General features: G+C 46.0%; 1 long non-coding RNA gene across 2 annotated transcripts; it reads left to right on the top strand.

Moving 5' to 3' along the window:
* Positions 1–1,710: 1,710 nt before the first annotated feature.
* Positions 1,711–17,309, top strand: LOC143685999 (uncharacterized). Of its 2 annotated transcripts, none has more exons than XR_013176839.1 (5): positions 1,711–2,263; positions 4,755–4,880; positions 5,203–5,321; positions 6,834–6,932; positions 17,118–17,309. It is a non-coding gene; the product is annotated as an uncharacterized LOC143685999 (long non-coding RNA). The 2 variants fall into 2 exon arrangements; XR_013176838.1 differs by lacking the exon at positions 17,118–17,309 and adding an exon at positions 10,171–10,452.
* Positions 17,310–21,245: the final 3,936 nt, after the last annotated feature.

The raw sequence follows: 21,245 nt of genomic DNA on the forward strand, positions 1-21,245 counted from the left end.
CTCTGTTTTTAGGAGAACCCAAATTAAGATACTTGCTTTCTCATTGGAACTTGTGAAATTCCTATACAGACTTTCATCTGAGATGCTACTTCCGCCAAAGTCTTACCTGACCATTCGGGTTCCCAGAACCTGGTAGAGTGCCTGGTCTGTAAAAAAACTCTCAGTAAATATTTGTTGAAAAAATGGCTCCCCCAGTGGAAACCTCCCAGCAAGAGAGGAGCCACTGAGGATGATTGTGAGTCTTACCACCCTCCGGCATGAAGCTGCAATACCCAAATACATCAGCGCCAGCTCTCTGTGTGGTGACGGACTCCATTATCTGGTCGTATCAGACTCTAATACACCTCAGCGAGGGGTCTTGGTAACTAGGCTGGATAAGTGCTTCCGAGAATACTGTCTCTCCCTCCTCATCCCCTTCTCACCCACCCCAACCAGCCACATTAAGTGAGGAAGTAATGAGAATGACTAGAAATTGAATTTTATGAAAAAGTAATCTGCAGCTTAGAGAACAAGTGGGGAGAGGGGGTGGGGGGATTTGATGAGATGGGGAGATGATTTCAAGGGCTGTCAGAGGGAATGAAGGAACATAGGAGCCAACAAGGAGAGTCAGGTAGGAGAGTCGTTCAATTAGGGAGGCTGAGACAAATGGCAGGATTTTTGTCTCCCTTCTGTTATTTTCTTTTTTTCTCCATCCTTTTGGTCTCATCTGTTGGTGTTTTGTCTTCATGTTCACCGGGTGGAGGGAAGGGTGACTAAGACAGAGACGGCAGCAAGGGGGAGCAGTAGATGCTCAGACCATAGAATAAATTACTCTGCTTGCAATTCAGAGTATACTAGTGTCTGGAATGAACAGGGAGGGGAGACGTGGGCCTGAAGGAGGTGAAGGAATGGATGAGGACGTGGGTTCCTAGCATGGCCATGACCACCTCATTACATTTTGGCCTCCCAGATGGTCTCTCTGGTAGTCATGGACCAACCATGATAGGTGAGTCACACAGTTGGGCAAGTGGTCGTCAAAAAACATAAGCCAAACTAGTTACTTATGCATCCTATGATGCGCAAATCTTCACTGGTCACGAGCACATTACATCCTGACAACAACTTTGCAAGTATTCCCGTTTTCAAGGTGAGTAAAGTGAGGCCCATAAAGGTTAGATAAATTTCTGGAAACTCAAGGCTGGTGATATTATCAGATCATGGAAAACAGATTGCTGCCTGGAAAAGCCAAGAGAATTGTACCAGAGCCTATGCTGACCAATGCCCATGCTTGTGCATAGAAGATGGTTAATTTAAGGATGTGACTGTGGGCAGGGCAGACCTGTGCCTTTGGTGCATTTCTTACATTCAGTCAGCCTTCTTCACATGCCTACCTATATCTCACCAACCTTCCCAATGGTTCCCTTTATCTTTGTATCTTCTCACAAGCCTCTTATTCCCCCTCCCTGGGCTTCAAACCTCTCTTCACAAACACCCACGTGCCCCCCGCCCCCACCATTTGCAAACAGCTAAGTAGAGCTCAGCTTGAGCTTGATGGCTGGTAATGATGAGTTTCTCAGCAGGGGAAGGGTTTGCTTTCCAGAGACAAAGACCAAAGCAGCAACATTAAATCTTCCTGTGAGTCCACATTCAGAGCTACAATGAAGCCCAGACAGATGTCTCTGAGAAAGTAGCAATTTGGTACAGCCAGAGCAAACAGAAACCCTGGGGGGTTAAAAACTAGCAATGACGATGCCCACATAGGGCTGATGGGATAATGGAAGGGGATATGAGCATGACCATTAACAAGTGATGAAATAACAGAACCACAAGGAGAAGAGGCTGTAGTGAGGGGCTTAGACTAGGAAGCATGGGAGCTGAATTCCAGCTCTGGCTTAACCCTCAACAATGGAATGATTCTGTACCTCAGAATCATCATTCAATTTTTTTATTAGGGGCAGGGGATTGAATTATTTTTAACTCCAACTAAACTGAGGTTGAACTAGCCAGCTAAGCCATGGGACTACACTGCAGCACAGTTCCTACATACAGAAGGGGAGCAGTGATTTGTCCACTTAACAGCTGTTCTTTGAACATCTACTGTGTAACTGGGCCTGGTTTTAAGTTCTGGAAATGCAGTGGTGAACAAAATGGATCTGAATTCCCTGAGGAAGTGATGTTGAAGTTGAGGTCTGAAGAATGAAAAAGGAGAGTCAACTCCAAAAAGTAGGAGGATAACAATTCCAGGAGATGGAGTCAGAAATGCCCTGAGATGGGGAAGCACTTGGCAAGTTTAAGAAATGGATGGAAGGCCCCACGTGGCTGGAACACAGGGAATGAGTGGGCCTGGTTGGCGGCAGTAAGGATTCCGGGGAATGGAGCTGTCCTAGGTACCTAACCAGGAAATTGCTCTAAGCCACAAGAAAGACTTTGGGTATGGAAAGAGGAAAGCTTTGGATGGATGTAATTTCAGAGTAGAAGGGTAACATGATTTCCTGTCCTCTCTACAAACCTCAAAGCCCTCTTCCCCTGAGCCTTGTAGAACATGACAGCTCAGTCTTCCTGATACTTGTCATGTGTTCTGAATATTCCGTAGACTAACCTCCCTTCACCGTCATCTTGAGGGAACTATGGGCAGGGGGCAGAAAAGAAATTCCCCCTTCTAGCGGGGCAGACAAATGAAGACCTTAGTGAGATTTTTTATTAAGGAAGTGAGGGGTTTGGAACCCATTAACCAATATACTTCTCCATCTCTGTCTTCATTCATTTGCAGAATCCAGAATCACAGGACATAGGGAACACCTGGCCAGAGTGTGATGCACAAACCTAAAGGCCCAAAGGAAAGTAATAGAAATGAGGGAAGTGGGTATGGTGAAGGAAAACTCAGGGATACGATAGGAAGAGGTGAAGCCTGGGGTAAAGTGGAAAGCACATACCCTGTTTCAAGGGGCGGTGGCTATGCAACACCATATGACTGCTGCCATGGAGAGACACGGCTCCAATGTTGTCATGTCTTATAAGATTTGAAAAAGCACTGGAAATTTGTATTTTTAGGTGAAATCTCCTGGTGCAAAAATATCACCAAATAACTGAATAAAAAAGAGAAAAACCCCTACTTGTGTGAGCATACAAAATGCATCTATAGGGCCCATGAGCCTCCAGTCATGGACCATGACCTTCGTTTGATAGGTGGGTAACTGAACAAGGATGAAACCTGCCCAAGGTCTCAGGAAATAGACGTTATCACAGATTCTAGTGCACGTTCTCCCACTTGGAGTATCTATTGGGTTCTAGGTCCAGTGGGCACAAAGATGTGTTCCAAAGAACATGGTCCCAGCCCTGGGGGGCTCACAGTCTAGAGGGGAAGCAGGCCCATTCCCTCTAGGACGCGGCATGGTAGTTCTTAGAGGTTAGCACTAAGGAAGTATGGAAGAGGGACCCCAAAATTTTTTGGCGCAAAAATACTAATGGGGTGGAGCTGCCCAAACAACCTTACAATTTCTTGGGGCCCTAACAAGCAAGAAGCTGTCTGGTGCTCAATGGCACAGCCTCTTGGGGTAGAATCTGTGTGGACAAGTGGGTCTGGGGACTAGAGGTGACCCACTAGATGCTGGAGCCTGGAATGTAGTAGGCACAGGCAGAAGGTGGCTGCACTGGCAATTTACAGCCAGCTCTCTGCCTCCTAATTGCACCATCAGCACTTGGTGTCACTGGGCCGGGGTGAGGATGGATGAGCCACTGTTGTGGGCCTAATGGCTGCAATAAAGTATGGTGCTTACAGTGTTAAATAGCCTAGCCCACCCACACTACAGGACCACCCTGCCGCTCCGTGCCTGGGCCAGGAGCTCTGCCACAGTTGGGCTGCGTTTCATGGGTGGCTTGCCCACTCTGTCCCTGCATCTCCTCCCTAGTCCAGGCAGCGGAGGCCTGTGTTGGAAATATGGGCCTGGCGCCTGTCCTTCCCTCCTTTCCATGTCTTCCTGAGCTAACTGGTAGCTTTTACAGGGCAGGAACTGTGCCTTTGCTAACAGATCTGGCAAGACTGAGAGATTCCCAGTGGGCAGGGATTTAACCCAACATCTGGTTGTAGGCACACCCAGGATAAGACTACAACTCCTTCCATTGGACTCTGGGCTCCCCGAAGACTGGGCATACCCCTCTTCCCTCAGACTAATTTGTCTAAGAGTAAATGTTCTATCTCCCCACCAGAGAGTGAGGACTTTATTCTTTGGTTCGTTACCTCTTTAAGCCTCAGCTTCCACATCTATAAAATGGACTCTCAACATGCTTCTGCAGGATTTTTTTTTTGTAAGGATTCAAACTTGTCCCTCAAATCATGGTCTGCAGACCAGCAGTAGCAGCATCCCTTGAGAGTTTGTTAGAAATGCAGGCACTCAGGCCCATTTCAGATCTACTGAATCAATATCCAATTTTAGCAAAATTCCAGTGACTCTTATACACGATTACATTCGATAGGAGCTGCTCTATATAGCACCTAAGATGGTGCCTGATGCACAATAGGCATCAATACATTTTGCTTTTTCTTCGCTCTCATTTTTGGTTTCCAGCATCACTGCAGAGGCATTTTAGCTGCCATGAGTGGGTGGACATGGGGTACCAATTCCAGAGGCTGGTACAGAGTAAGTGCTCAATAAATTTGTTGAATATATGAAGGGATCCTTACAGCTGAGCTCTCCAAATCATCTACCCAGTTCACTGGCCTTCAGCCTCTGCCTGTCTCTGTTTCTCTCCAGATGTTTTTCCTTCTCTTCTTCCAGGGATGCCAGGTGAAGAGAGGAACAAGTTAAGATCCAAGCTTCAGCAAAACTTCCTATGTCACATAGGAGGATGTCTGCTGAGGCCGTGTCACCTGGGGATCTGGCCAGGAAAAGATACTGGATAAGGTCTGTGTTGCTCCCATAAAAGTGTCTTTAAGCTCCTGGGCACAAGTCTCTATCTACCCTGGGGAGAATCTTCCTGTGTAGACTTGCTATGCAGCTCAGGTTAAGTGATTTCCCTTCTCTGAAGAAAGGGAGGCCAGCCCCCTATAAGATAGGTGGGCTCAGAAGCTCTGGGAGTTGGAGAAGATGAGGTGCCTCTTAACCACACACTCGATTCAAGGCCCTCTCTGCAGAGCCCTGACAGTGGGAACCCCAACCTCTGCTCCAGTGCTCCCTAATGCTGAGGAATTCACCACCCACAGGCAGCCTCTCCTTTTATATACAGCTCTTGAGGTTAGCAAGTGCTGTCCTCTGTGTGGAACACATCACTCTCCCTGGACTTCAATTTGATTTGATTTATCAAGGCCTTACTGTATGCAAGGCACTGGACCAGACTCTGGGAAGGTAAGGCATTACCCCTGCTTTCAGGGACTTTTTGTGGTGAGATAGAGATATTTTCAGAGCCCTCAAATTTAGGGCAGAATGTGATCATGAGCTTGATAGAGGAGTCAATGGGTTTTGAATATAAAGGAAGGAGACATTTATTCTTGCAGTGGTGAAGGAAGTCAGGGAAGCTTCCTGGAGGAGGGGGTATTCAAATTGGGCTTTGAAGACTGGATAGGATTTTAGTAGGTGTGTTGACTGTCCTTCTTGGCTGTTTCTCAAATCCACTCCTCCTTGTCATGCTCTCTGTCCCTGCCATGATTCTGTTTTTATCTCCTCTAACCTGGACTAGTCCATTGGCCTCCTAACATCTACTCACCACCCTGGCTTTTGTCTCACCCCTTCTGGACCCCTCAGGACATCCCCTGCTCAGCTGAAGGTGTGAGTGCTTGCTCTAAGCTGTCATTGGTCCCCCTGCAACCACCTTGGCACAGCCTACAAGACTACTGAGGCTTCATGTCTCACCACTACACTCCCCTACCTTTCACAAACCAGCAATCACAAACTGGTCATTGCTCCCCAAACTCCCATCCTTTTTTTTCACTCTGAGCAATTGCACATGCCATTCTGTTTGCTTGAAACACCCTTCCCTCAATCTTCTTTTCTGCCTGCTAGACTTCTATTTATCCTTCAGGACCCAGCTACAAAGCTGCAGGAGCCCTTTGTAACTCTCTCATTACCATAATATCCATCACAACACATTTTAGTTACTTTTTGGTGAGACCATCTTCTCTTGTTATATGAGACAGGGGCTTATTAATCATCATGGTGAGCTGCTCACCATGGCTGGAATGGAAAGTGGGAACAGGGTTGGGTGCAGGCTGTAGCATTCTGGACCTCGATCTGACCCTCTGGGCAAGGACCTTCAAGCCCTAGGCCCTAGGTTGGGGTGGGTAGAAATGACTAGGAGCTTGGGCCTGCCCAGCATTTCCAGCCTCCTTGGGCATTTGCCTAACTCATTGGGGTTCCTCCCCAGAGGCAAGGGGGAGGGGAGATGACTTAGGGGCAGCAACTCTCAGATGCATCCTTATCCAGCACTGGGCGACTGCCTGCCGCCCGTATATCAGGAGCTGCATCATCTTGTTGTTCGCCTGAAAGGGAAGTAAGGGATATAATTGTGTCTCCTCAGGAAGAAATATGGACACAAGCAGTAGCATCTTTCAGCTTTGGGAGAAGAAATGTCTACTCAGCATCCTCCCCCAGAGTGGGATGGAATAAGGAGAGTGTTTAACTCTTTCCCCTTAAATATCTTCTGTGAAAGAAACTCCCAAAGGTTAATAATGCCCAAGGAATTTTGAATAATTCAAAGAGATTGGCTGGGGGAGGCTTCTTGGGGATGGGACGCAGAGAGGAGGTGGGAGAATCATGGGAGTTCAAGGGGGCAGTAAGCCCAGGAGAGGAAGTATCAATTTAGAGAGTGGCCATGGTACCTACTTTAGTCTTCAATGTCTATCCCAATATCTGTCTTTCTAGATTCTCCTGTTTTACCCAGGCTTGGGTGTCTCCAGGCATCTTCTTCCAATTTCTCTGTTGAAAGATGTGAGCCCCGATCTAAGGCCAGAGGTTGGCTTGGTAGGTAGAGGAGGGGCTCTCCCTCTGGGCCATGCAGCCATCCCTCTCCATCATTCGATTAACTTGATTTTCAAATGAACTTAATCATGCCATCCTCCTTCATGGCCCCAGTATGCAATTTCCACTAATTAATGATTGCAAATTGCTAAGTAACGAACCACTTGATGGTGTTGCTATTATTAATCGCTGGGAGTGGACCTACATTGGAGTGTGGGGGAGAAGGGTCATTAGCCTGACGCTAAGGGAGTTTGTGCTGGGGACAGGGCCAGCAGCCCATGGGGAGGACAGAGAGATGGCATGGGAAACCCCAGATCCTATCTGCCCCTCACCAACTTGGGCAGTAGGATGGCTTGAGGCTAAATGAACACTTACAATGGCCTCAGCACTCTGGATGCCAGAGTTGGGGACTGAAATAGGTGGTAGTCAACGCTACTCATAGAGATGGCAAACTGAGAGACTGCAGAGGGCCTGGACAGCTGGAACACTGCAGTTATCCAGGAAGAAAGCTGGTGAGGAGTGAAGTATGGGAAAGAAGGCTGGACCACCAGCAGATGCTAAGAACAAACCCCAGAGTTGACCCAGTCATTTCATGACCCATGAACAAAGTTTCTGGGCTCCAAGGCAGACTGCATTAAATGCTTAAACTGGGGACATGACTACAGGGCCAGGGCACATTGGGAGAATGGAGATGCTTATTCTGCCTGGGGGAAGCTGGCAAGTCTCATGGATAAAGCACTATTTGAGTAGGAACTTCTGAGGATGAGAAAGACTTAATTGATGGTAAGTGAGGGAAGGACATTTCAGGAGGAGAAGACAGCATGAGCAAATTCTAAGAGGTGGGAGTCTATGAAGTATGTTCTGGGAGAAGCTCAATGCGGCTGGTGTGTGTGTGTGTACACACGCATGCATGCATACATGGGATAACTGAGAAGGAGTGAGGTGTGAGAAGGTAAGTTTAGAAAAGTGGACAGCAGCTAGTCTGGGAGAAAAGCCTTGACAAATTGGAGGTGCAGTCTGGGGTGGTGGTTAAGAGTGTAGGCGCTGGAGTCAGACCTATACAGATTTGAGTCCAGTTTTGCCATTTACAAACCATGTTTTTGGGCATGTTCCTTAACTACTTTGAGTGCCATTTTTCTTATCTATATATGAGGTCAACAGTAGTATCCACCTTATAATAAAGGCTGTTGTGAGGACCAAATGAATTAACACATATAAAATACTTAGGATAATACCTGACATAGGTGCTCCACTGATGTTAACCATTATTAGGATAAGTATTCTGTAGGAAATGGAGCACCATTGAAAGGTTTTGTGGAACAGAAAGCCAGAGGAACTAGGAACAGAGTACCCAGAGGGACATCCATAAATGGAGATGTGATGTGGGCTGTTTGGGATTTCACAATGACTGGAGGCTACTGTTGGCATTTAGTAGGTGGGGGCCAGGGATGCTAAATAGCATGCACTATGTGGACCTGCCCAAGCAATGAAGGACAATTTCCCCCATTTTGCCAATGGTGTCCCCAGTGGGAAACTCTGCTTGGATGACTAGGTCTGGCTTTGGGTGCAGCTGGCTATATTGGCAAGGATGGAGGTCAACTTTAACCCTTAGTCTGTGTGATTAAGGTGTTGAAGGAAGGGCTGCTGGATTGGCGATCTTGCAACACAATCCTGTCTGTGTCTTCTTCATTCATTCATTCAATTTGTGCCAGATACGGTCAACTGCTGGGGATAAAATGGTAAATGGGTCAGCATCCCACACTACTTAGAGGGAGAGACAAACAAATGCACAGGCATTATAACACAAGGCTGGGATGGGGGAAGTACAGGGTACTGTGGGAAAGTTTAGAGGGGCATCTAATCCAGTCCTGGGCTCTGTATTAAGACCTTTGGACTCTAAGGAACAGAGACACTCAGATTTCCTCAACAAATGGAACTTACTGTAAGGCTATAACAGCAGTGTAGGCAGGAATCTCACGGGAAATACTGGATTCAAGTATCACAGTCGTTGGATCTGGAAAATGAATTTGAAGGTCACGGTAGCTATGGATCTGGTTTTTTGTCCCCTCTGCAGCAGCGAGCATTGCTGGAGAGTCCCTTTGCTGAGACATCATGGACATGACTCAGCTGTGCCCCCTATGGTGGCTTTTCTTTGGGTCCACCTGAGACCAGCTTCTCCTACTATTCGCCATCTTTCTCTCTCCTTTCTTAGCACCTTGATGCCTCATAATTTCTTTGTTCATTGTGATTTCTGGTAACCTCATGGCCTCAGTTTAGGCTTTATAACCTCCCCTGCTTATTTTCCAGCTCAAATTCTTCAACAGGAGGGCTTGACTTGCCAAGTCCAGTCTTTTCCCAGTGCATACACCTCAGAGGTGCCCACACCTGGTCCAATCAGCTGTGACCTGGTCACAGAGCTTTGTAATCCCTTCGCCAGCCTGCCCAAGATCTTTGGCCTTGTGTTCCAGATCATAGATTAGTCCCAAAGCTGTCCCCACTTAACAGGATCTGACAACAAGCACAATGGTGAGTTCTTCTCTTTCCAAGAATGATAATAATGCAAATTAACACTGTAACAAGAAGTGAGCTCATACAGTTACTTTAAAGCTCTCCATCCTCACAAAAGCTTCTTTTTTCCTACCACTTGTCTAATTCCTTCTGTTTATGAGGGTGAGAATCTTGGTTGTTATTCTGGCCATATTTGGCTTTGATTAAATGGGTGCAAAGGCCTGAAGAAGTGGACACATCCTGAATTTCCAGGGACGGACCCTATTTGGGGCTATCACCTTTCATAGAATGTGATATGGCAGAAAATACAGCCTCTGGGCTCAAGTAGCAGTGAGTTTTAATCCTGGCTCCATCATTTACCAGTGTGACCTTGACAAGTCAAGTCACCTTCTTTTGTCTGCTTTTCCATCATAAAATGGGGATAACGGTACTGAAATTGTAGGTTTCTACTGAGTGCCTCGCATATAGTATTGTTCAATAAATGGTTTTCCCTCCTGTGCTTTAGGGATGTCGATTCTCATCAGTTTGACATGGAGGAGGTGGTAGGTGGGGTGGTGATTATCCAAGGTGCTGAGAACCTTGGATGATGGGGTCCCAGCAGGCTCACAGCCATGACTTTTGGTGTGATTAATTTTGGAATAAGGGGTCAAGGGGGCTAGAAGAGGATGAGCTTTTCTCTCCCTCAGAATTCCCTCCCATTCTTTCCTCCTGTTCTTTTGTGTTTCTCACTCAGGTCAACCAAGTGCTTGTCACCAGTTCTCCCCAATTCCCCTGCAAACTTGTTGCCTCTGCTCAGCTCTGCAAGGTTGCACATCTCCGCTTTTACGGGCTCCTTCTGCAAGGGAAGCTCTTCATAATTCCTCTGGGACCTGGAACCAACCACACTCCTAGTTTTCCTTAAATTCACTCAAATGAAATTTAATATTCACCATCTCCTTCCACTTTCTGTGTTTTACTTTCTTTTCATTTCTGTTCATGTGTTTCTCCACTTCTCTTGTAACTTTGATTCCATTTCTGTTAGGATTCATGACCAAAAGTTCCCCACCGAGCCTATTTTCACTTTCACTAAAGTCTCAAGGAGATGGGGCAGACAACTGGAAGAACTTCTCAACATCACATGTTAAAAAAGCAGTTTGTTGGTCATCTCTCCGAAAAGATCATTGGAGGGAGACAGAGTCTGTCCTACATGTCTCAGGGAAGCTTGTGGGGCTCGGAATTGGGCCTAGTGACATCTAGGGCTCTGCTTGGTGGAGCTGAATGCAATATTGTTCTCCGATTGTTAATTCTTCACCATTACTGCTGGGTACCTCAAAAATCTGGAACACTTTTGACACCAAACAACTTTCAGGGGAAGAAAACTCAATAAGCCATTTTCATCTCTCCTCATTTCCGCCAGCCTTTGTTTTTGCTAAATCCTAACCAGTGCACAAAGACGTTTTCTGCTTTTTGTACTTAACAGTATTTTACATGAATATTTCTATTGTATCCGCTTAGTCTAGAGAACTGTCATTTTAATAACCACAGCACATTAATATGACCACCATTTGCTTACTGCTATTGTTGGCATTTGGGTGGTGGCCAGATTTTCAATCTTGCAAACAGCACTGCCTCGAACATCTTTGTCAAATTATTTTTTTCTTTCCCTTTGGATTATTTCCCAAGGGTTTATTCCCAAAAGAAGAATTATGGGACCAAAGGGTATGAACAGCTTTGTAGCTCATACTCCACATTGCCAGGTTTGCTTTTCACCCTGGCAGAGTCAACGTGCAGCATTACCAGGAAGCGTGCACAGGAAGGGGTAGGGGAGGTGGGGACAGGACTGCCTGCTTCTTGGGACGAGGACCTGCCACCAATTTGTGGTATGACCTTGGGCAAGTCAGTTTCCCTCTTTGGACCTCGGTTTTCTTGTCTTGGGTGAGATGACCTTTAACAGCCTCTCCATCCCTGCTCTGTGATGTGGACATATTGGCTTTTCCTTGGCCCCTTGACTGGAGGCTAGTTTGATTGGTGGACTTGGGGTCTCAGACTCTTTGGAACTTGAGCTCCTTTCCTCATCAGCAAAGCCAACGCTAGGACGATTTGCTGTTTTGTATTTTGGATGTACTCTGTTGTGAATGTTTGTGTAGTGGGTTTGGGGCTAGGGAAGTGCAGAGTGACAATCCCAGGGCTGTAGTTTCCAGGTGCCCATTGCCTCAGTTGTACTAGCTGTTGACACTCGGCATCTTTCTGCTTGATTTGTGCCCATGTTGTGCTGTTCATTAAGTATTTTGAATTTCATCTCTGGGCAAAGTTTGGTTGTCAGACAGAACTGGATTAGAGCCCAACCTTGCCACCTGTCTGCACTGTGGAATTTTAGCAGATGACTTAATGTCTTAGAACCTCTACCTGTAAAATGGGAATAAAAATACCCACCTCAGGGCTATTCCAGAGAGTTACATGAAATTATATTTGCAAAGAGTCTGAAACAGGGAGAAGATGGCGGCTTAGTAAGACGCGCGGGTCTTAGTTCCTCCTCCAGAACAGCAACTAAAGAAACAGAAACAATACGAAACAGCTCCTGGAGCCACGACAGAGACCAAAAAGACAGCGTACCCCATTCTGGAACAGCTGAACGGGCAGGGAGAATCCGCTGCGGTGAGATACCCGAGGGGCGCACGCTTTCCCAGGCCGGGGCGGCTGGCGACCGGGGTCCCTTCCACACACGTGGCTTCCCGGTCCGACTGGGAACATTGGATAGCGGGGCCTTCCCGCCACGCTTGGCGTCTCGGGCCAGCTGGGCAATTTGGACCGGCACTCCCCCAAGCCGCGGTGGCCGGCGACCCCCTCTCCACGCGCGGTTTTCCGGGCCGACTGCGAGATTCAGATTGGCAAGTTAAAGGAGCCACAGAATCTTTTACTGGTGGGACCCGCAGACAGACGAGCACCACGAGCGCCACCTACTGGGCAGGAAAAGAAAAACAGAGCCCAGAGATTTCACAGAAAAACCTTTCAACCAGTCGGGTCCCACACCCAGGGAAATCTGATCAAATGCCCAGACACCAGCAGAAAATAACGGATCACGCTCGGAAAATTGAAGATATGGCCCAGTCAAAGGAACAAACCAATAGTTCAAATGAGATACAGGAGCTGAGACAACTAATGCTGAATATACGAACAGAAATGGAAAAACTCTTCAAAAACCAAATCAATAAATTGAGGGAGGACATGAAGAAGACATGGGCTGAACAAAAAGAAGAAATAGAAAATCTGAAAAAACAAATCACAGAACTTATGGGAGTGAAGGACAAAGTAGAAAAGATGGAAAAAACAATGGATACCTACAATGGTAGATCTAAAGAGACAGAAGCTACAATTAGTGAACTGGAGGATGGAACGTCTGAATTCCAAAAAGAAACAGAAACTATAGGGAAAGGAATGGAAAAACTTGAGCAGGGGATCAGGGAACTGAATGACAATATGAAGCGCACAAATATACGTGTTGTGGGTGTCCCAGAAGGAGAAGAGAAGGGAAAAGGAGGAGAAAAACTAATGGAAGAAATTATCACTGAAAATTTCCCAACTCTTATGAAAGACCTAAATTTACAGATCCAAGAAGTGCAGCGCACCCCAAAGAGAATAGACCCAAATAGGCGTTCTCCAAGACACTTACTAGTTAGAATGTCAGAGGTCAAAGAGAAAGAGAGGATCTTGAAAGCAGCAAGAGAAAAACAATCTGTCACATACAAGGGAAACCCAATAAGACTATGTGTAGATTTCTCAGCAGAAACCATGGAAGCTAGAAGACAGTGGGATGATATATTTAAATTACTAAAAGAGAAAAACTGCCAACCAAGACTTCTATATCCAGCAAAATTGTCCTTCAAAAATGAAGGAGAAATTAAAACATTTATAGACAAAAAGTCACTGAGAGAATTTGTGACCAAGAGACCAGCTCTGCAAGAAATACTAAAGAGAGCACTAGAGTCAGATACGAAAAGACAGAAGAGAGAGGTATGGAGTAAAGTGTAGAAAGAAGGAAAACCAGATATGATATATACAGTACAAAAGGCAAAATGGTAGAGGAAAATATTATCCAAACAGTAATAACACTAAAAGTTAATGGACTGAATTCCCCAATCAAAAGACATAGACTGGCAGAATGGATTACGACCCAGCAATACCACTGCTAGGTATCTACTCAAAGGACTTAAGGGCAAAGATACAAACGGACATTTGCACACCAATGTTTATAGCAGCGTTATTTACAATTGCAAAGAGATGGAAACAGCCAAAATGTCCATCAACAGACGAGTGGCTAAACAAACTGTGGTGTATACCTACAATGGAATATTATGCAGCTTTAAGACAGACTAAACTTATGAAGCATGTAATAACATGGATGGACCTAGAGAACATTATGCTGAGAGATTCTAGCCAAAAACTAAAGGACAAATACTGTATGGTCCCACTGATGTGAACCAACATTCGAGAATCAACTTGGAATATATCATTGGTAACAGAGACCAGCAGGAGTTAGAAACAGGGTAAGATAATGGGTAATTGGAACTGAAGGGATACAGACTGTGCAACAGGACTAGATACAAAAACTCAAAAATGGACAGCACAATAATACCTAATTGTAATGTAACTATGTTAAAACACTGAATGATGCTGCACCTGAACTATAGTTTTTTTGTTTGTTTGTTTGTATCTTTTGTTTTTGTTTTTTCTTTTTCCTTTTATATATATATATTTATTATTATTATTATTATTTTAATTTTCTTCTCTATATTAACATTCTATATCTTTTTCTGCTGTTTTGCTAGTTCTTTTCCTAAATCGATGCAAATGTACTAAGAAATGATGATCATACATCTATGTGATGATACTAAGAATTACTGAGTGCATATGTAGAATGGAATGATTTCTAAATGTTGTGTTAATTTCTTTTCTTTTTTTATTTAATAAAAAAATTTTAAAAAAATTATATTTGCAAAATACTTATCACAGTGCATGGTACAGTGTAGCGCTCCACGTTCATGATATTTCCCAAGGATCCAGTAGCCTCCCCCTGGTCTGGTGTGATGCTTTTCTCTTGGGCAGTGTTCAGAACTAGGGTTTCTGTTGTTTTTATTCTCTGAGGATAATTGGGCAGGATCCTCCAAGGTGCCTGGGAAGGGCTTCATCTTCTTCAGGGGTAGCCCGACCTTGGCCTTTCCTGAATTCTGTCTGCTGTGGGTCCCTGAGCAGGGTGCAGACCCCGCTCACCCTCCTGCTGATCTCCTTTCCTTCTGTGCTTGCCAGCCCCTCGGCAGAACCTCTTAGCACGGGAGAAATCAGAAGGGTCAGAGGCTAGCAGAGGCTCATCATTTGCTGATGAGGAAAGGAGCTCAAGTTCCAAAGAGTCTGAGACCCCAAGTCCACCAATCAAACTAGCCCCCGTCAAGGGGCCAAGGACAAGCCAATATGTCCACATCACAGAGCAGGGCTGGAGAGGTTGTTAAAGGTCATCTCACCCAAGACAAGAAAACCGAGGTCCAGAGAGGGAAACTGACTTGCCCAAGGTCACACCACAAATTGGTGGCAGGTCCTCATCCCAAGAAGCAGGTAGTCCTGTCCCTACCTCCCCAACCCGTTATGATCCCATCAGTCTTCTTTTGGGAATAAACTCTTGGGAAGTAATAATAACCCCTCTGAAGCTTGCAGGCAGCTTCTACTGGATCTTCTCCTATCTCTAACTCAGATACCTGGACCCCTGTACATGCTCCAGCCTTTGATCTGTGTTCCATCCATACTTCTGCCTTTTCTGGAGCTGTATTAGTTAGGGTTCTCTAGAGAAACAGAATCAACAGGGAACACTTGCAAATATAAAATTTATGAAAGTGTCTCATGTGACCGTAGGAACGCAGAGTCCAAAATCCACAGGGCAGGCTGCGAAGCCGATGACTCCGATGGATGGCCTGGATGAACTCCACAGGAGAGGCTCACCAGCCAAAGCAGGAATGAATCCTGTCTCCTCTGAGTCCTCCTTAAAAGGCTTCCCATGATTGCATTTAGCATCACTAATTGCAGAAGACACTCCCCCTTGGCTGATTACAAATGGAATCAGCTGTGGATGTAGCTGATGTGATCATGACCTAATCCTATGAAATGTCCTCATTGCAACAGATAGGCCAGTGCTTGCCCAATCAGATAAACAGGTACGACAACTTGGCCAAGTTGACACCTGTCCCTAACCATGACCGGAGCCTTCTTCACAACCCCAAGGATTTCAGAATTGGAATTCCTTGGAACTTTCTCCAACCTGTCTGGAGACCCCTGAACCATCCTCAGAGCCAAGGTCCTGCCACTTATGACTTGCCCTCCCTCCTACCTTGGCCGTGGGTCTGTAGCCAGGCTCTCCCCAGTCCAGCTGCTTAGCGATTCCATTTCACTCATCATTATTTGATGGCCATGGTCCCAGGAGGACCAGGACTGGGACTAGCTCCCCAATGAAGACCCCCAAGTCCCACATTTTCCAAGGTCTCTCTAGTGAGATGGGCAAGCTCCAGGGTATTTGGCGGTAGGCCCAGCTAGGCAAGGGCAGTTCTCCATTGGTTCCCCATTGGAGCCTGGTCCCCAAGTGCCTCCTCCATCTCTTCTCACACTTCCTTCTTTCTAAGTGGTCTGAATTTTGGCAGGAGAATCTGTCCTCTCTACTTTCCTTGCAGAATTTGTGGCAGATGTGAACACTGTGGAAGGGGGCCCAAGCTTCCAAGCCACTAAATCATTGTGTCCTTTTAGGTTCCAGTTTGTCCAACTGTAATATGGGAACAGGAAGATTCCTGGGTCTTTGGCTCTCCCAGAGAAAAGTCAAGACCTTCATTCTGCAGTCAGAATGGCTGTTATTGTAATTCTTTTTTGAGGGGAGAGAGATAACAGGGTCTCTTCACCTCTAGACCCATGGTCTTTTCTACAATGAGTCTGAGGCAGAAGACTCCCATTCTTGCAAAGTGTCTTCAGGGGTTGTGGAAACGATGCAATTAGCAGCCTCTTTGTTCAGGGTGTTAATTAACTTGTTTTTCTTGAGTACACCTTCTTTCAGGTACAGCCTGTCATCTCTGGGGTGCTGGCAGGGGGAAGGCAATTAGATCCTCTTTACTGTGCAATTAATTATGGCTTGAAACAGCTCCAAGATTCCTCGACAGCACCAGCTCAAGGAAGAGAATTGGCTTCAAAGTAGGTGTGGAGTTGAGGGTAGTTCGGGGGACTGGAGAAAAGGATGTGGAGCCCAGTTCAGGGGACTGCAGAAAGTCAGATGTGGGCACCTCACTCCCCTACTCAAGAACATTCATTGGCTCCCTAGTTCTTATCAAGTCAAGTCTTACTTGAGCATTCAAGTACGTCTATTATCTAGCATAAATCCATTTTTCCAAAGATCTCCCATCATAGATACATGCATAATCCATGTTCCTGTGAAACCCAGGACTCATGCTATTTGAAGACACTTTCCATGTTTTTTTCTCACTGTTTCCCAAACCTGGAATGCATTCTCTGTTCATTCTCTGCCTGCTGGAAAGCTTTCTGTTTTTCAGCTTGATCACAATCATCGTTGTAAATGATGGTCTTAGAAAGAGTAAGGGCTTTAGACTCAGATAAACTTGGAGTCAAGTTATTCAACCTCTCAGAGCCTCAGTTTCCTCCTCTGTGTCTGACTCACAGGTGATGTTTGTCAAATGCTCAGCTTGGATGAGTCTCCTGGGCACCCAACTCAACGCTCAAGCCATTGACACCAGTGTTCGTCCAAGTGGTGATTACTGCATCTGACTTGGGTACTGGACTCTCCTGTTTGCAAACTGTCCTTTCTCTGCTGTTTCTGTCCTTTCTCTGCCGTTCAGAACTCCGAAGCCTGAGCCTGAGAGAGACAGAGGCAATAGTTCTCAGTGAAGGCAGTACCGTCCCCTAGGTGACATTCTGGGCCATCACCATATTTATGGGCATTTAGGGTGCAGGAGCAAAGACGCTACATGTCCTGCCTGAGACAGCCGTAAACAAGGGCCGTCCTGTCAGAACCTCACATGGCTGGAAAACTTGTGCATAGTATCTGAGGCTAGAACCCAACTCCAACTTACTTATGCTTCTGTTATTTTTGGACTTGATTTAATATACCTACATTTTCCAGGAATATAGCTACCAAGAAAATTGAAGGGAGATTGGACTTATTTTCAAGGAGCGTTTTTCTAAGAATTATTTACCATTCTGGAAAACCACATCGTGGATGGCAACACAGCTGGTGGTGCTGTAGGCCTTCAAAGAACTGCCTCCAAGAGCTCCTTTGCAGGGAGTGTGGTTGACATCCAGGTGCCAGCGTCTGACTCCTTGTGTCTTCTTGCATCTTCACATATTGAAATGCATATGAACTTCCAGTAACTTTTGCTCCCTTTTATTTGTCCTTTATATTAAAATTAAGGCATTTAAAAACTACTATGGCAGTAGGCTATATTCTCTATGGATTTCATTTCAAGGAGTAGTAGAAAATAATTGTTATGAAGAGGGAAGGTATTAAACCCAAGACTAACCCAGCCTGGAAAAACTCCTGGCTGGGCCCTATTAGGCTTGTTGGTGTCAGGGACCAGGTGGCAGCTCTGGAACTGCTGGGACCCCCCACCCCATCCCGGGGCCTGCACTGCTGCTTGTCTGTGTGTGGATATTCCCGAGTATGTGCCTGGAGGGGAGCCAGGCTGCTTGTGCTCCTTAGTGGTAGGAGCATGTCTCTGCATGGCATGAGTGCCTGGGAAGGCATATGCCTGCCCGCTGTCCCCGTAGCACACAGCCTGAAGATGCTGTGGGAGCTGGGCTGTCAGCAGCTGTCAGCTGCCTCTGCCTGTAGCCTTAATATTTTTGTTCATCTTCAAGGAGAGCCTGCTTCCCAGCCTACCTGGTCCCTTGGCCTGAGAGGTGACATACTACCCAACTAAGGGGAGGCTTCTGCTCTGCCCAGCCCCACCCTTCCCTAAACCACCAGGCCCAGGTCCCTCCCTGGTCTGGTCACTCCCTCCATGCCCCACCCTCCTCCTGGGTAAGCCCTTTAGCCGTAGGCTGGATCATGAGTGCTCCCCACTCAAGTCAGGAGATGCTGCCCCTGCCTTCACCACATCTCTGCTTTTGGCAGCTCCTTTCTCCTCTATGGGCCTCAGTTTCCCCATCTGGATAAACTTAGATATTCTGCCCCTACATTTCTCTGTTCTATAATATTCTCTTTGAATGCCAAATCTCTCCTGCAGTGTCTGGAGTGAATTAATTCGAGAGTTAGTAAAGAGCATATTGTTTCTTCCCCCACCCCAGGCCAGCCCCGTCAGTCCTCCCAGGCTGTGTTTGTGGTGGCGGTGGAAAGTGGAAAGTAGCTCCTAATGGGAAGCTAATGCACCAGCACGGCAGTGCCTGCCTTTGGGAGTGCTGGGTCCTCGTTACCCCATGGCTGATTAGCTGGTGGCTATAGCAGCGGCAGCGTGGCTCTGGGGTGATGGTTTTGGGGGACACGGGAGGGGCTGGCAGCCTCGTTGATTATCAGTCTTCAGTGAGGTGTCCGTAAGGAGAGCAGAAGCTGGGGCCGTGCTGGGGTTATTAGTGTGTGTGTGTGTGTATTTAGGGATAGGATGAGAGGGGTTTACCCAATCACTGAGGTTTATATGGCTTCTGGGTCCCTTCTTGGGCTTGGGCTGGGTCAGGGTCCTGCCCTCTGGTCCATTGATCAACTGGGTGGGGACCCTTTGGTTCTGCCTTCGGGGCGCAGGGCTTCAGGCCTGGGTTTGCTAGCTGGGGAGGCTCTCTCAGTCTCTGACAGGGCAGCCACGTCCTGCCACCTGCTCTTTCCACCTTCCCCTTCCTCTCTGAAGGGCAGAGAGGGCTGCCTGGCTGCCTGCAGGCGGTGGGGACTGGGGCTAGTGGCCTGGAGGTGAAGCAGAGTGATGGTTGGGTCAGAGACTGGTGACTGGAAGCTGGGGCTAGAGGCTGGGTGAGCTCAGCTCGTCCTCCTTTGGAGACCTCTCCATGGTCTTCAACCTGAAACAGCCTCTCCCTGCTGAATTCTGGGAGACAATGGAGTTCCAGCGCTAAGGCCCCTTCTGCTTTCTGAAATCCAGAGGTTGGGAGAGCTTTTTATCCAATTTTTGGGCCCAATGTATTGAACAAGACATAATTCTACTTAAAAAAAGTTATTCATTATTTATCTGACATTCAGATTTAACTGGGAATCTTCGTTTTTTTCTTTTTTAAATTCAGTTTTATTGAGATAGATGCACACACCATAGAAACCATCCAAAGTGTGCTATCACTATATGTCATTGGTAACAGAGACCATCAGGAGATAGAAATAGGGTAAGATAGTGGGTAATTGGAGCTGAAGGGATATGGACTGTGCAACAGGATTGGATACAAAAACTCAGAAATGGACAGCACAATACTACCTAACTGTAATGTAATCATGTTAAAATACTGAATGAAGCTGCATGTGAGAATGATAGAGGGAGGAGGACTGGGGACATAAATGAAATCAGAAAGAAAGATAGATGTTAAAGATCGAGATGGTATAATCTAGGAATGCCTAGAGTGTATGATAATAGTGAAATGTACAATGTACAAATTTTAAAAATGTTTTTGCATGGGGAAGAACAAAGGGTTGTCATTATTGCAGGGTGCTGAAAATAGATGATAACTAATACTTTAAAATGTCACATTGTGTGTGAGACTAAAGCAAAAAATATTTATTTGTTACAAAATTTAGATTTTGACTAGAGCGTTTCCTAATATAACTCATGTAGATAGTTTGATTGAATGTCATAAGTATTTGGAATCTCAGGTAGCACATGAGATTTGTTGGTTTGTCCAGAGTGATGCCCCGATGAATCCCAGAGTGATTTGATCAGTGACTGGAAAAGTATTTGCAAGCCCGCTTCGGGGAATGGTGAGAGTGGGGAGAAATTCAACTTCCCCAAGTTGAATTCTTGATATTCTCACAAGCAGTGTGGACAACCAAAGCTATAGGCTGAGCCCCCAGTCTTGGGGTTTGTTCACATGAAACTTAACCCCACAAGATAGGTCAAGTCTACTTAAAATTTAGGCCTAAGAGTCACCCCCAAGAGAACCTCTTTTGTTGCTCAGATGTGGCCTCTCTCTCCAGCCAACATGACGAGCAGTCTCACCACCCTCCCCCTCTCTGCGTGAGACATGACTCCCTGGGGTGTGGACCTTCCTAGCAACGTGGAACAAAGATCCTGGAATGAGGTGAGACTCAGCATCAAAGGACTGAGAAAAACCCTAGAATGAGCTGAGAATTAACATCAAGAGACTGAGAGAACCTTCTCGACCAAAAGGGGGAAGAGTAAAATGAGGCAAAGTGTCAATGGCTGAGAGATTCCAAACAGAGTCGAGAGGTTATCCTGGAGGTTATTCTTACCCATTAAGTAGATATCACCTTGTTGTTCAAGATGTAGTGGAGAGGCTGGAGGGAATTGCCTGAAAATGTAGTGCTGTGTTCCAGTAGCCATGTTTCTTGATGATGATTGAACAATGATATAGCTTTCACAATGAGACTCTGTGAATGTGAAAACCTTACGTCTGATGCTCCTTTTAGCTACTATATCAACGGAAGAGTAGAACATATGGAATAAAAATAAATAATAGGGGGAACAAATGTTAAAATAAATTCAGTTTGAAATAGTGGTAAATGAAAGCGAGGGGTAAAGGGTATGGTACGTATAATTTATTTTTCTCTATTATCATTTTATTTCTTTTTCTGTTGTCTTTTTATTTCTTTTTCTAAATCGATGCAAATGTTCTAAGAAATGATGA

Source organism: Tamandua tetradactyla, chromosome 6 (genome assembly GCF_023851605.1).
Source record: "Tamandua tetradactyla isolate mTamTet1 chromosome 6, mTamTet1.pri, whole genome shotgun sequence".
In the NCBI taxonomy this organism is placed as follows: domain Eukaryota; kingdom Metazoa; phylum Chordata; class Mammalia; order Pilosa; family Myrmecophagidae; genus Tamandua; species Tamandua tetradactyla.